Source organism: Argopecten irradians, chromosome 7 (genome assembly GCF_041381155.1).
Source record: "Argopecten irradians isolate NY chromosome 7, Ai_NY, whole genome shotgun sequence".
Classification (NCBI taxonomy): domain Eukaryota; kingdom Metazoa; phylum Mollusca; class Bivalvia; order Pectinida; family Pectinidae; genus Argopecten; species Argopecten irradians.
Window position 1 is genome coordinate 23,788,245 of NC_091140.1, and position 14,205 is coordinate 23,802,449.

General features: G+C 32.0%; 1 long non-coding RNA gene across 1 annotated transcript; it reads left to right on the plus strand.

Moving 5' to 3' along the window:
* Nucleotides 1-2,656: 2,656 nt before the first annotated feature.
* LOC138327910 (uncharacterized) lies at nucleotides 2,657-9,833 on the plus strand. Its single transcript, XR_011209132.1, has 3 exons — nucleotides 2,657-3,208; nucleotides 3,436-3,587; nucleotides 5,569-9,833. It is a non-coding gene; the product is annotated as an uncharacterized lncRNA (long non-coding RNA).
* Nucleotides 9,834-14,205: the final 4,372 nt, after the last annotated feature.

Consider the following 14,205-nt stretch of genomic DNA (forward strand, 5'->3'; position numbering starts at 1 on the left):
GAATTGAAAAGAAACACACAATGAATCTATCCAGAAAATAATAAATAACAATAATTAATTAAGACAAACTCTAATTACAGGACAGACTAATTGCTAATTTATATGATGTTGCTTTCTCTACAGCTATATGAAAACAACGTGTGCTCTGGGGATTGTCCTCCAAACAGTATGTGTGTTACATTGTCAAATCAACAATCCACGTGTGTTATCACAGGTAAAGTGCAAATTGTAACATCTTCATCCGTTTTTCACCTCCCCATTGTTTCTGAATCATTCAATAATTGATTTTTGAGGTATATATTATTTTGCACAAGTTCTCATTTCTTATTGGATTTAATGAACCGTGACGATCATTTCGAGCAATGACTTCAGGAATTTAATCTTAAAACATATGTAAAGAAAAAAATATATATACACAATGTATTTAAAAAGAGAAAAAAACTCGACTTTTTTCTAGGCATTTCTGCCTTCAAAGGCGTCTTCAGGTAACTTAAGAATAAAATACACATGTTTTGTTACTATAGACAACCGTTTTATGTTGTGTATTATGTGAAGCCAGTCAGTAATTGAACCCTGACTTGAAACACTATGACTGACACTGATTGGACATCATTATTGTTATCAACAGAATGCATTCCACCTCCGAATGTTCACCACGCAACTATAAGTCGGAGGGAAGTTGGCGTTTCTCAGGAGACTGTTTACAAGTGCATTACCAACTTCCACATCACTAGACAGAGTAATTGGAAGCTCACGTGTTTGGCTGACGGAACATTCACTGATATCGACTTTGTCTGTGAACTTAAACGTATGTATACAATATTAAACGATTTGTGAGTAAATTTCTATTACTTCACTTATGTCACAGATCGATTTGCAGTACATAGGTAGTTCTATTTGGGTTTCCAGTTAACCCCTTCGTGATGTTTTTCTTTTACATCAAAAATAAGTTATTTACTATTATAATTAGCGGGAGAGCATTTTCCATCTATCTATTTCAATTGTTAAAAAGATGAAAATAATATTGTAGGATTTTTTTCTGATGTAAATGATTTTCTATATACCTTTATTTGATCTGTTTCTTTGTTTGTTTGTTTGTTTGTTTTGTTGTTGTTTTTTTCATTGCTTTTAATAAGCAACGTCTTCGTATTTGAGTGCATGATTGTATTAACTTATTACTGTACCAAGATAGCAAATAGCAATATGTTAAAACAGATCTAGATCGGACCTACGCTTTGTTGTTGATCATTTTATAGCTTTTTCACAGTATACAAAGACAAATACAAAAGAAACGTCTTTTTCATTCCTTCACTCTCATCTTCTCACTTATAATATCTAATATATTTTGAATGTCTTGGTTTCAGTCACCAGTAGACATTAAAAAAATTTATTTATTTTTTAAACATTACATTTTTTGTAATGAAAATGCACACACTGGATTACATTTGTAATACAATGCATTTGTTTAAAAGTTATCAATGCGAATAGTAGTATTTATATCAACAAATTATTAATCTTCAGCCAGATTTTATAGTAAACTCAACTTAAGGTTAAGCTCATTTTATTTGCCATTGCACAAGGAGGAAAACCTTTCAGAATTATAACAATTCGTAATATCTTTCTTAACACTTTCAATATACAACATATTGACTTTTGCACGCTGTCTATATATATAGTACTTAGGATCAGCATTACAATGTTTAGTGCTTGAGATTGTTTATCTTGCCAAATAGAATTTCACGTTTTGAAAAGTTGACTTAATTAGAAGCTCTTTGGATATATAATATCTGACCCAAAAACCTCACAATTCACATTTCAATATGGGGTCATTTTAAGGTTTTATAATTATAAAAATATAGGTGTGAGATGATTTTGTGGACTTTATGGATGTCCAATATTTGTTTTTTTTTTTTTTTTTTTTTTTTTTTTTTTAAGTTCTAAATCAAATTTTATTCACAAAATCATACTTACAATATCTATTATATAACATAAAGTGTCCTCACCTACGAGGAGATTCATTCAACACAAAGCGATATAGATCTACTTTCCATATTTTTATTTTGTTTAATATAAAATGATCTATAATCATTGTATGCATAGATACCTCTCAACTACAGGAGGATACCGGATAAAGTATAATCATATCATTATGGCTGACGAGATTTTGTTGTGACAGAGAATATCGCTTAATCACATATATTATATAATACAAATAAAAATGTATATTAAAAAATCAATGAATACATAATGACTAAAGGCTAATCAAATGAATGATGGAAATTGAATGTGCACAACACTGGAATACTCTTCCTTCTACCGTTTGCCGGTATGATAGGGGTAGATTAATATAATCATATACGGGTCTGACAAGTGGACAGGATTATGTCAACCCGACCGAAAGATTTTTTCTGGTCAACCTGAGGGATGGCGGCAAAAATCTTCCATGAAGGTTGAGGTATTACTGTCCACTTGAAAACCAATGCTTGATTATTTTTCTCTCATATTGTAAAGAAAAAATCAGTTGAGAATATTGAGAATAAGTTGTGGCATCACAAAGACGTTGTAATGCGTCATGAAAAAAATAATGACGTCTTCTGCAATAGTCTTCGTATGTAGCGAAGCAACCACAGGATTAAAATGATCTTTCCTTACCTTGAGGGTGGGGCAGGGAAATCTTTTTTTTTTTTTTTTTTTTTTTTTTTTTTTGTCGTTTAATTTTCTATATTTTTTTTTTTTTTTTGCATACATTTTTATTCAAGAAATGCATATTACGTATAGTATATTACAAATAAATACATAACTTCAGCAAATTTGATTCTCTCATACTGACATTCAAATCATTCATACATATGTTTATTCTATAATAAATATATTATATTAATTGTGATTATAATCTCTATAATTAATAACTGTTGAACTTAAAGACAGATAATATTAGTACAAGTTCATGTCATGCTTTCGTCAAATAAAAAGGGAGATAACTCGTATACTTGTTTTGACGTAAGGATCTTTAGAGGGGAGAGAACTCACAATCAGAACGTCTCTATCAAGAGTCTGACTGAATGAGACTAAGTGACTAAAACAACATCCTGTAAGCTGCCACGTGTAGTGTATGTGGTACCTCGTGGCAAAGTTACACGTATTTCGGAGCACATGTTTGTGTTGAGAGGATTCAAATATGGGTTTCGGCATGTTTTTTATTTATATGGTGAGTATTTTTTTTTTCTTTTTTTATTAAGTGTTATTAAACAATTACAATACTGTAACTATTATTTCTGAATTTTTAAAACACATATTCGGATATTCCATGTGTTGACTTATATTGATAAAGATAATGATATGAAAAAATAACATATTATTTACATACGTCTGTGTAATTCGGTTTATTGTTATTATTATTATTATTATTTTTTTTTTTTTAGGTTTGCTGTTTAGGGTGAAGTGGATAGGATTATTTCTATTAAGGTGACAGTGTTATGGATTTTCAAGTTTTGGATTTATTTGTCATAAGCATGCACCTTATAAGATGTCAGAGGTTGGATTAATACCCAGAAAAGCACATACTGATTTCATTACATTTGAAAGAGGTAAATTTTTAAGTTTTTTAGTTCTGCAGACAAAGTGTACTTCTTGTCTGAGTAGCTGTTCAATATTTACATTTTTTTGCTTACAATCACTTGTGTAATATGTCTTATAAATAACAAAAGAAATGTATGTGAGTACGAAATTTATATTTTCATATTTCTCATAGTCTATTTTATAGCCCAGTACAATGTTTTCTAATGTGATCATATTTTTACAGTATCCTAGTGTTCGAAACAATTCATTGATGCGAAGAATGAATGAGTTTATGTATTTACATCTAACAAAAAAGTGTTCATAATTTTCCTCAATCCCACAAAGAATACATAGCGGATTGTTTTTTATTTTCCATTTGCAAAGGAGTGAGTTATTGACCAAAATTCTATTGATAAGCTTCCATTTAAACACTTTTATTCTGTTATCATCAATTTTATTGAAAGTAAACTCGAGCGATTTTTCTAATTTATGTTCTAAATCAGATTTACTAAGATGTATAAATGTTTTCTCCCAGGCTATGTATGCTATAGGCTGTTCAGAAGTCTTTTGAACCAATTTTCTATAAAGATTTTTATTTGTGATTTTTTCAATTGATAAACATTGTTTCGTATGATATAGCGATACTTTTAAATGTTCATGTTTATCATTGAAATCATATTTTGATATGTCTGAATTCTTTAATTTTTCCTGCCATGATTTTGGTATTGCCTTTTTAATCATATATATCTGTGATATCCAGTTGTGTTTATGTTGAAGTTTGTTCAAAATTCTGTTTTCATTAATACATCCTTCAATGTCTAGAATGTCTCTAATGGTAATAATGTCACTTTTTATCCAGTTGGTAAAGATAAGATATTTTCTGTCAAGTGTGATAAATTTATTTCCCCATATCACTTGTTTTCCAATATCTGTAACGGTTTTTGGATTTTTCATGTAACCACCACCTATATTCACCCAAGCATTTATTATATCTTGGTAAAATTTAGGTATATTTTTGAACATTTCTAAGCATTTTGTATTGGCTATGTTCATCGAGAAAATTAACATGTCTTTTCCAAATTGGTTTAGATAAAATTCAGGAATAACTTTCCATTGGTTTCCTTCATTGTTTTTTAATTTTTTAACCCATCCTTCCAAGTATAGTAGTGATATGAGATTTAAGATCTAAATTGTTTAGTCCTCCTTCATTGTAAGGTCTACATAGAGTTTTTCTTTTTACTTTTTCATTCTTACCTTCCCATATAAATTTATGGATAATACTTTCCACCTCTATTATAATATTTTTTGGGATACTTAGTACAGATATAAGATAGGTTAACTGGGGTATAAGTAATGATTTAACAATTTGTATTCTTCCGATCATTGATAATTTCCTAATTTTCCAAATATTAATTAGTTTATTTATTTTTTCGATTTTATTCTCCCAGTTGACTTGAGATGATTGGAAGTTATTAAGCCCAAAGTATATTCCTAATGCTAAATATAGGTGTGAGATGATTTTGTGGACTTTATGGATGTCCAATATTTGTTAACTATACTTCGATTCAGTTCCTAAATAATGAAATATATAAGCGAATTTTGCATTGTTTGATGTTGTAAAGCCATCTTAAGTCATCTGACATTATACCTATTTATAAACTTTCAGGATTTGTTTAGGATTTTAAAATTATATATGATGACTGCAACGGAACAATCTGGCCCATAATGAAGTATTGATATATCTTGCTTCAAATCACACAGGTAACCTTATGTTTCCTACTCGATATCACCCACCCCATCGCTTATTACCCATTAATCAACAAATATTTAGTAGAAAGAATGAAATAGACAGGACCGATATTAACTTCATGGTGAAAGCAAAGGAGGATAACATCTTTCCTAGTGGTATTCTGTCTATTCCTCTTGTGTTTTCAAATACTTATGTTTTTATTTATCAGTTAATTTATTTGAAATTTAAACTATGCCTCACTTGTTTCTATTTCCTTTCAGCATGTCCTTCCCCACCTGACGTGCCATTTGCCGAAATCGATATGTATGATAGTCTAGTCGGAGGTAAAGCCTTTTATAAATGTGTTTTTGGATACGGAACCTTCGACGACAAGTCTTTGACGTGTCTGCATGGAGGTATTTGGTCAAATGTAACATTTAGATGCATGTTACTTGCCGTATTTCGATGAATGACGAAAAATAGCGAAAGAACTGAATGCTAAAGCTTAAGGATCTGCATATGATACCGTCTAACCTGCATTGAGCGGTCATCCAAGGGACCGACAAACAGTGAATGACATGTAGCTGCTGAAGTAAATCATATGACAATGATAAAACGATACAATTATTTCATTATAGACTTAAATGCACTTTAGACTAATGAAATGTAAATTCTTGAGAAATTTTTGACATTGGACACTGTTTTCAAAATATGATCGTTATTTGAACACGATTTCAGTGGACCGATTATTGATATATACAGAGGTTTTCATCTTTTTTTTCATTTCATTTCAGAATATTTTATTGTCGGATGTTAAAGACAATCGGAATTATACACAGATATTACAGAGATATATACAGAGTTCAATATACATGTAAAGTGTTTATTATGGCAAGCTTGGTTGTATATTATTGAGCTGATTCGTCGGAGTTTAAAGTATACAATATTACATTCTGAGATTCAACCGACTTACCTGAAATGGATTTGAATAACAGTTATAACAGGAACATAATCATTGATAACCAACAATGTGTTTAGTGGTTCGAGCCAGAAGTAATTGCGAGAAAGATTTTAGAAAAAAAACTTAGTGAGTCACCAGGTTAATTTTGTTATTTACCATGTGTGTTTGTGCATATATGTGGGTGTGTCGGTGGGAGTGGCGTGAACACAGATACAAACTAGTTTTTTTTTGTATTTTATATATATTTTTATTTTTACTGGTTCCAGTTTTACTAACATTTCCTTAAATTTAAGAAAATATTTTAAGTTAATTAGCATTTATTGAAATGAAATGTGCAATGCTTTCCTATGAAGAAATTTAATTTAAAGAATTCCTTAAAGTTGAAGAAGTATTTTCTCCCATACTTGACAGGGTTATCCCGCGGTTGCTAGGGAAAAGATAAATAGAATCTTACATCGGTCTGTGAAGTGGACAGGGATATCTCAACCAGAGTGAAAAATTTTGGCCGGTCAACCCGAGTCTTGCCGAGGGTTGACGGTCAAAATCTTTCACGAGGGTTGAGATATCCCTGTCCACTTAACAGAACCATGTTTGATTCTTTTTCTCCCATACTTAGTAGAAAAAATGATAAAATTCCACTTAGTTTCCAGCTTTTTCATCGCATTATCGCAAGAACGTCGTTATGAGTCAAAATTGATGACGTCATCTACAATGCGCGCTGCAGTTACGCCGCATGTATTGATGACGTCACGTTATTGTCTGCGTGTGTGAGCTTCAAGCACATAATGTTAAAACCTTTTATAATGAAAATTGAATACACACGAACTAGGCTAAAAATGTCCATCAAGGGATTATACTATTTCAAAAAAATGCTTCTTAAAAGATTAATTTGTTTATTTGTCTTAGCAAGACAATTAATTCATTATTATTTTGAGTTACACAACAATGTGCCGATGATGTGAATCTGGTTGAGCCAGCTAACACTCACAATTATCATTTCTAAATGCAGGTAACTTTAAATCGAAAAATTACCGTGTTAAGAACGCTTTAAAATCATCATAATACATTGTAAAACTCATCTCAGCCATTCTAAATCGTAATTTTTCCCGGCGTGAAGCTCAGACCCCTATACAACAAAATATCGCGCCTTCGGCGCTTGCAATTCAACAAAATGCATCGTAAAACTCATCTCTGCCATTCTAAATCGTACAATTTTTTTCCCGGGGAAGACCCCCGGACCCCCCAAACAGCGAACTCTCGCGCCTTCGGATTACGCAAAATCATCAAAATACACCGTAAAAGCTCATCTCAGTCATTCTTAATCGAAATTTTTTCCAGGGGATACCCAGGACCCCCCGAACTCGCACACTTATTTGCGTATTCATTAATTTCCTGTTTTCAACGCCACTGTTTATAGATGTGTCCAAGGATTATATGTAATAATATATGTAAAATGTAAATCAATTATCTCCTGTGGGTGCGTGACGCGCGAGGGGGGGGGGGGGGGTTACGAAATATTCAGGACCTTTACCCCCACTATGACACTATGACATAGTCCAGCGGTTGAAATAACGACTGTGATAGTACCCCTGTCAGATGGAGGATAATATTAGATATAAACATTGAACGTTGATTGTTGTAACAAATATCTATTATGTCACTAAAAGAATCAATAAGAAGTGTTAATGATAATATATATATCATGTCTTTCAATCACATATAATATGTAACGCCAGTAAAAAATAATTTAATTATCTATCCACGGCCCTCTATGGAAGAATATATCTAGAATTTTGTTGCTGTTTTTTTATTTCATTTTATTTCATCAAACGTTATTGATAAAGATTGTACATGTCAACTGGATTAAACAACAGGCTACATAAGTTCTCTTCAATAGTGGCAAAAGTGAGAAGAAAAACAATGAAACAAATTAGACATAATTATAAATATGAAATGAAAAATTATAACACGGGTAAGGGGACATAACTCATATGGGTATACCTCACACACCTGATAAACACGACATTCACACCTACATTTGTACATGAACAACAAAAGTTTATTATAGTATTTATTTAAATATCAAACATACATAGTCACTGGCAGGCTTGGACCAAAAGTCCGTGTGCAATTATTGCACTGGTCACTGCTACCAGCAACTATTATTAATCAAGAAATTATAAAAATATATTTTATTTACAATTTAAGGATATTATTGAATGCACATGTGCTGTCAATAGTCATGCTCAACCTGAAGCTTATACAAATTGATGTGATATAAAAGTATTTTATCGTTTATCTATTTATTTATTTTATTTTATTTTTCCCAATCCTGGCTTTATGTCATATATAAATTAAAAAACGCGAGTTTTTCCAATAAAGTAATGTATATCTTCAAGTAGTAGTTTAATTGTAGGACCATCTGAGTCAGGACAACCTTGGAGGAGTATACTTATATCAATGTGGTTGTGGTTGGCATAACTGTTTATAGAATTGAAGAGAAAAGTTCTTTGATTAATGAAAATGGGATATTCCAGGAAGTAATGAGATACTGTTTCATTTTCAGCAGAGCAAATACAAGCTGGATTATAAGTAAGATGATCATTGTACAAATCCATATTTAGGTTACTACAGGAGTTACGAAGTTGACATAAAATAATACTTGCCCTTCTGCAACCTTCTGATTTGAAAATTGATAATGATTCACTATCAAAGACAATATCTTTAGTCAATTGTTTTTTTAAATGTTGAAACAGAAGGGGAGTTCAGAAGACCGGAATGAGTAATGTTACTGTTTCGGCACATTTCAGGAAAAAAGACAAAAAAATAATTATTAGATTTGAATTGTCTCCCTGGAAAGAGTTATTTTCTCGAGGGGGAAGCCTTCCCAGGGAGACAATTCGGGATGTATCCAGACATAAAGGCAGATATTTATTTCATCATATTAAAAAAACGTAAGGAATACCTTATTAGTATAAAATAATACTTGTATTGTAAGATGCTAACCGTGTATTCTTTTTGTCCTGCAACAATTCCCTTATAAAAAAAAACATTCAAAACGAAAGCAAAATACCGTTGTTTTGCTCCAAATGAGACGCTTCTTTGATGATTAATTCTTTAAACCGAATGAGAGTGTACTCCTTTTTACTGCCGATGGAAATAAATCAACTCCTTCGCTAACAATTGCAGTTATTCTATTGATAGTGTAATATCACTAAAACAACATGGAAATACTCAAAAACAATAATTGCCCATCAAAGAATTATTCGTGTGTGTAAATATTTCTTCCAATTTAATGTTTCTCGTCCTTATTCTTTATGTGATTTATTTTAAAAGACTTGGTACTCTAGAGGTTACTATCACTGTCGACATATCCATCTCTGGACTATGTCATAGCAAAATCGAAGGTATTTCAGGAAAAAACTAACCAATGACAAGCCTACAAATTCTTCTTTTGAAGATTATGTACAGGGCATCCAGAGTCTAGGGGTGGATATGACAGTGATGTTAACCCCTGGAGTACGGAGGATGCGTATACGATATCTGTACAAAAACCTGACTTTAATAAAGTTTACATTGTTTTTATTCTAAAAGTTTGATTTTGTTTGTGAGTAATTATCCCAAAGAGCGTGTGTTCACTAATAGCTATTGGTCGCTCTGATATATAAAGTATGTTTTCCTTTTTCAGTAATAGTTCTAATATTTCTTTTCTTATCATAAAGCAGGAAAATATTTGTGTAGTTGACATTTTCGCGAATAATCCGCAATTATTCAGAAATAGTTGAATTATGACATACTAGTCATCCCCCGATTTCTCGAAACAAAAGTGCACACATAAGTTCTTCTCCTTATGTAACTTATTTAAAACATTTTGACTTAAATTTGTTTTGAGAAATAAGGTCAGATCGCAAAAATTAAAACCCGCTAAAAATTTTGTTTCACTGTTTTATTTAATATCGCGATGATCGTGTAAGTATTACAAGTATTTCAAATGTAAGTATTCTGTCATTCTATCGATAGGTCCATAACAAAAAGCATAACTTCATTTGAAGCATTTTGTTGTTTTCTCCTCAATGCCTTCATATTTTCGAGTCAGCAAGGCCAAGTCTCACGAACAGTCTTTACCTTTAATAGTTTCCTTCACTTAAAATTTCTCATAGAAAAATATAACAGCAGATAAGGGAAAATTTTATTGTAAGTTAAGGATTTCCTTAAAGTTAAGAAATGTTCGTGAAACTTGATCAAGATGGATTAAGTATCACAGCATACCTGATTGTGCGGGACTTTTATTTCTGTTGGTGATGGAATTACGTTAAATATAATATCAGCGATATTTCAGCGATAAGGTTACAAAGTGTTCTATCAGTACCGGGGGTAATTATCCCACACAAACATTATCGTGTATCACTTGGTACATGAATTAGTCATATTCAATAGGATTATCATCAAATAAACCATGATGATAGAGGTACTGTTGCTGTCAATATTTTCATTGTGTGTGTGGATGTGGTTGTGTGTGGGAGTGAGTTTGAGTTCAGATGATACTTTCAGGTTTTTAAAAATCACTTGTGAATTCAACACATGACGAAATATGGTGTCCATTTTAAAAGATTCCCCATTGTAGTTTCTTATAATACAACTATTTTAATCTCTGTATAAACATTCGTTGCCAGACGCCAAAATTTGCCACAGATTCGTGATATGAACAGATCATAGGGAAAAAATGGGGAAACATGTACACATCATACAATAATAGCGTAAATAAACAATTTATCAATATCAATTAGATAATAAAAAGCTACACAGGAATGCTTAGATTCACCGATAACGTGTATGTTAACCAGTTCTTGATTTTTTCATCGTAGTCACTACCGTTTTAAAAAATCCTGTATTTCAAATTACACATTGTATTTTTTATTACATCAATCCAGATTCAAATTGATTGTAAATGTTAGTGCTTTAACTAATTCTTTACCTTTTGGACGTGTTTCAGTTTTATTTGCCTACTCATGCATGCTTTTCCAGCGATATTGTGTAATATTTCCGATTATTCTAAATTGTGTTTCTAATGTTTCACATATTCGTTACAGAGATGTAGTTGCATTCATTTTCGACATTCATTATTTAAGTATTGCAAGGACAAATGTCAACGTAATGATGACTATACGGATGTAATATTGGTTTATCTTCTGTCATACTCAACTAAGGCTATATTGCATAGCTACCCATGCAAAACACCTGCGCCAACAATTCTCTTATTAAAATTTTAACATTATTATCAGAAACTAAGATAGTTTTACTATACACGAACGCAAAAAAAGGGGATTTGCATTAAAATATCATGCAATGTCCAAGTATGGAGAATTGACTAGTAGTTTTCTTCGAACTTATTTCAAAATATCGTATAGTATAATTGGTTATTTGTTTTAAAAAAACGTATTTGAGAGGCCGCGTTGGCCGCATGGTGAAGATGTATCGACATATTACCACAAGCCCTCCACCTCTAGATCACGAGTTCGAATCCCAGGTGGGATAGTTGCCAGGAACTTACCTCTGGTCGGTGACTTTTCTCCTGATACTCCAGCTTTCCTCCAACAACAAACCTGCTTCGTCCTTAAATGACCATGGCTGTTAATAGGGCTGATACAGCCAAACCAAACCCACCCCAGAAAGGTTCATATGTAGATATCAATGATAAGGATACCTCGGGGTTACACGATATTGTAAATCCTTGGCATGTTTCAGACACTTCATTCAGCATTGAAGGCTTTTTATCAATAAAACTCCTATATTTACTACTTAAACTGACTTCAGCAATTACAGTTGAAGTGTTCTTTTGTTTAAAGTGTTTCCATTGACTAGTAAGCAATACCTTAAGTCTAAGATTGCTTCATAATCCGTTGGATTACTGGTACCATGTAGATTGATTATCACATAGTCCCTTACATCCTGTCAGAACATTGTGGTGATTTTCATGTAAGTCATCAAAATGTTACCCATAGTTTTATCGAATATACATCTCCTTACCATTATACTGTCAACCTACTAATGTTTGCGTGCGATTGCATTTGACGTATTTGCGGCAAAGTAGAAATCTCGAAAATAAATCGCCACGACAAAGCGTGAGGTATAGACAAAGGAAAGCCATACGATTCATAATCTTGAAATCAAACCACCAAGAAATATCAGTTAGGCTTGAGAACGCGGCTTACACCAAAGTCGCTGCGAAAATCAGTTTTCAGTACATTTATTTTAGAAGTACTTGATGTCATATAGATAAAAATATATTTGATCGGTTGTCACGGTAACAATCGTTATGATACAAAAGACACAATATACCGTTATCCAAGAATTATTATATCCTGTGATATAAAACTAGGGTAAATTTGATCACGCGATTATTAAGAAAAAATTCAGATGTCTAATAATTGATTGAAGTCCTATCAATGACTGTAAGACTCTTTCAAATGTAGATATGAAGGATAGATATTTTCTACCCGAGGGTCACAAAATATTATAAAACTAGAGGTTTGTCGACGGTTGTTTACAACATTTTGTGATCCCGATGGTAGAATATCCTTATCCTTCATATTCACGTATGAAAGAGTATTTTTCTCTAATATTTCGACGGTTTTATTACAATTTATTCATCATATACAACATTTTTACTTTAAGTAAAAAGTAAAGAAACCCGCGAAACCCGCGACTGCAAGTCAATTCTCCATATATGAAAATTGCGTGATATTTTAACACAAATTCCGTTTTTTAAGTCAGCCTAATTTTAAAATAGCGTTAAAATTTTACCGAGAAAATAATTATTTTGTTGACGCAGTGACATAACGAGGTTGTATTGCTTGGTTGGTCATGTAATACAGCCTCAGTTTTTTAACGATATATAGGTAGTATGGGATAATATAGTTTGATGTTTGATTTAAATCAGCAGTGCGAAAGCCAATTAAATTTTATTGTCCCTTTTTAAAAATTGTGATGAATTACTAATCAAATAGTATCAATGTCCACAGAATATGCTGATCCTCCTTTTGTTTCGAATGCCACTGTTTGCATGATGACTGACCGGTCGCCATTTTGGATTTTAGAAGTTGAAGTTTAATTTGTTACCGCTATATTCAGAAAGTACTGAAGGTATCTGTCTCAAATTTAGTATGTACGTTCCCTGGGACCATAGATGTGTATATTGCATTTTGCGCATTGCATTTCGGGACTGATCGATCGACAAGTTGAAGATAAATTTTGAAAAGCAGAGAAAATATCCCTCTTTCTATTGTCAGATATAGATCATTCTTTGATGGGCACCAAGATCCCTTTTGGATTTCTTGTTTATCTACTGGCTTTCATCCACCATCAAACCTGGTACGTCCTTACCTAGCCCTGGCTGTTAATAGCACATACAAACTTAAACAAACAATAAAGCAAAACAAATATTTTAAGGTATCGGAAAATATCACTATCATAAACAGGATGTAATATCTTAATCAAAATGTAGAGCTTTCCCTCTATATAACTTTAATGTGTATGCACATGAATTTAAGGTGTAATTCGTATCGTATAGACGTACGGTGATATGTCAAAACAATGTTATCTATTTAACATTATCAAGCTTTTATAAAACCACACCCGGTCATACAAATGGTAACATATATTGTACATATTAGTTCAAACTATATGTGATTTGCAATAATGTGTTTTTACCCGAAAAGTGTATGTTTGCATATGTTGTCAACATTGAAACACTGGTATAGTTTATATAAACGTAATTTCTGTCAAACTGCAGTTGCAAATTACCTAGAATTAAACTATATATTAGGCTTCAATACTGAAACGCTTCAGGATACAACCAAAACACACAAACAAATGTGTATGTGCCTAACTATATTAAAATAGTCCAGGTTTGCTTTTATATTTTATTCAAAACAAGGAAGTAAACACTGTAATCAGA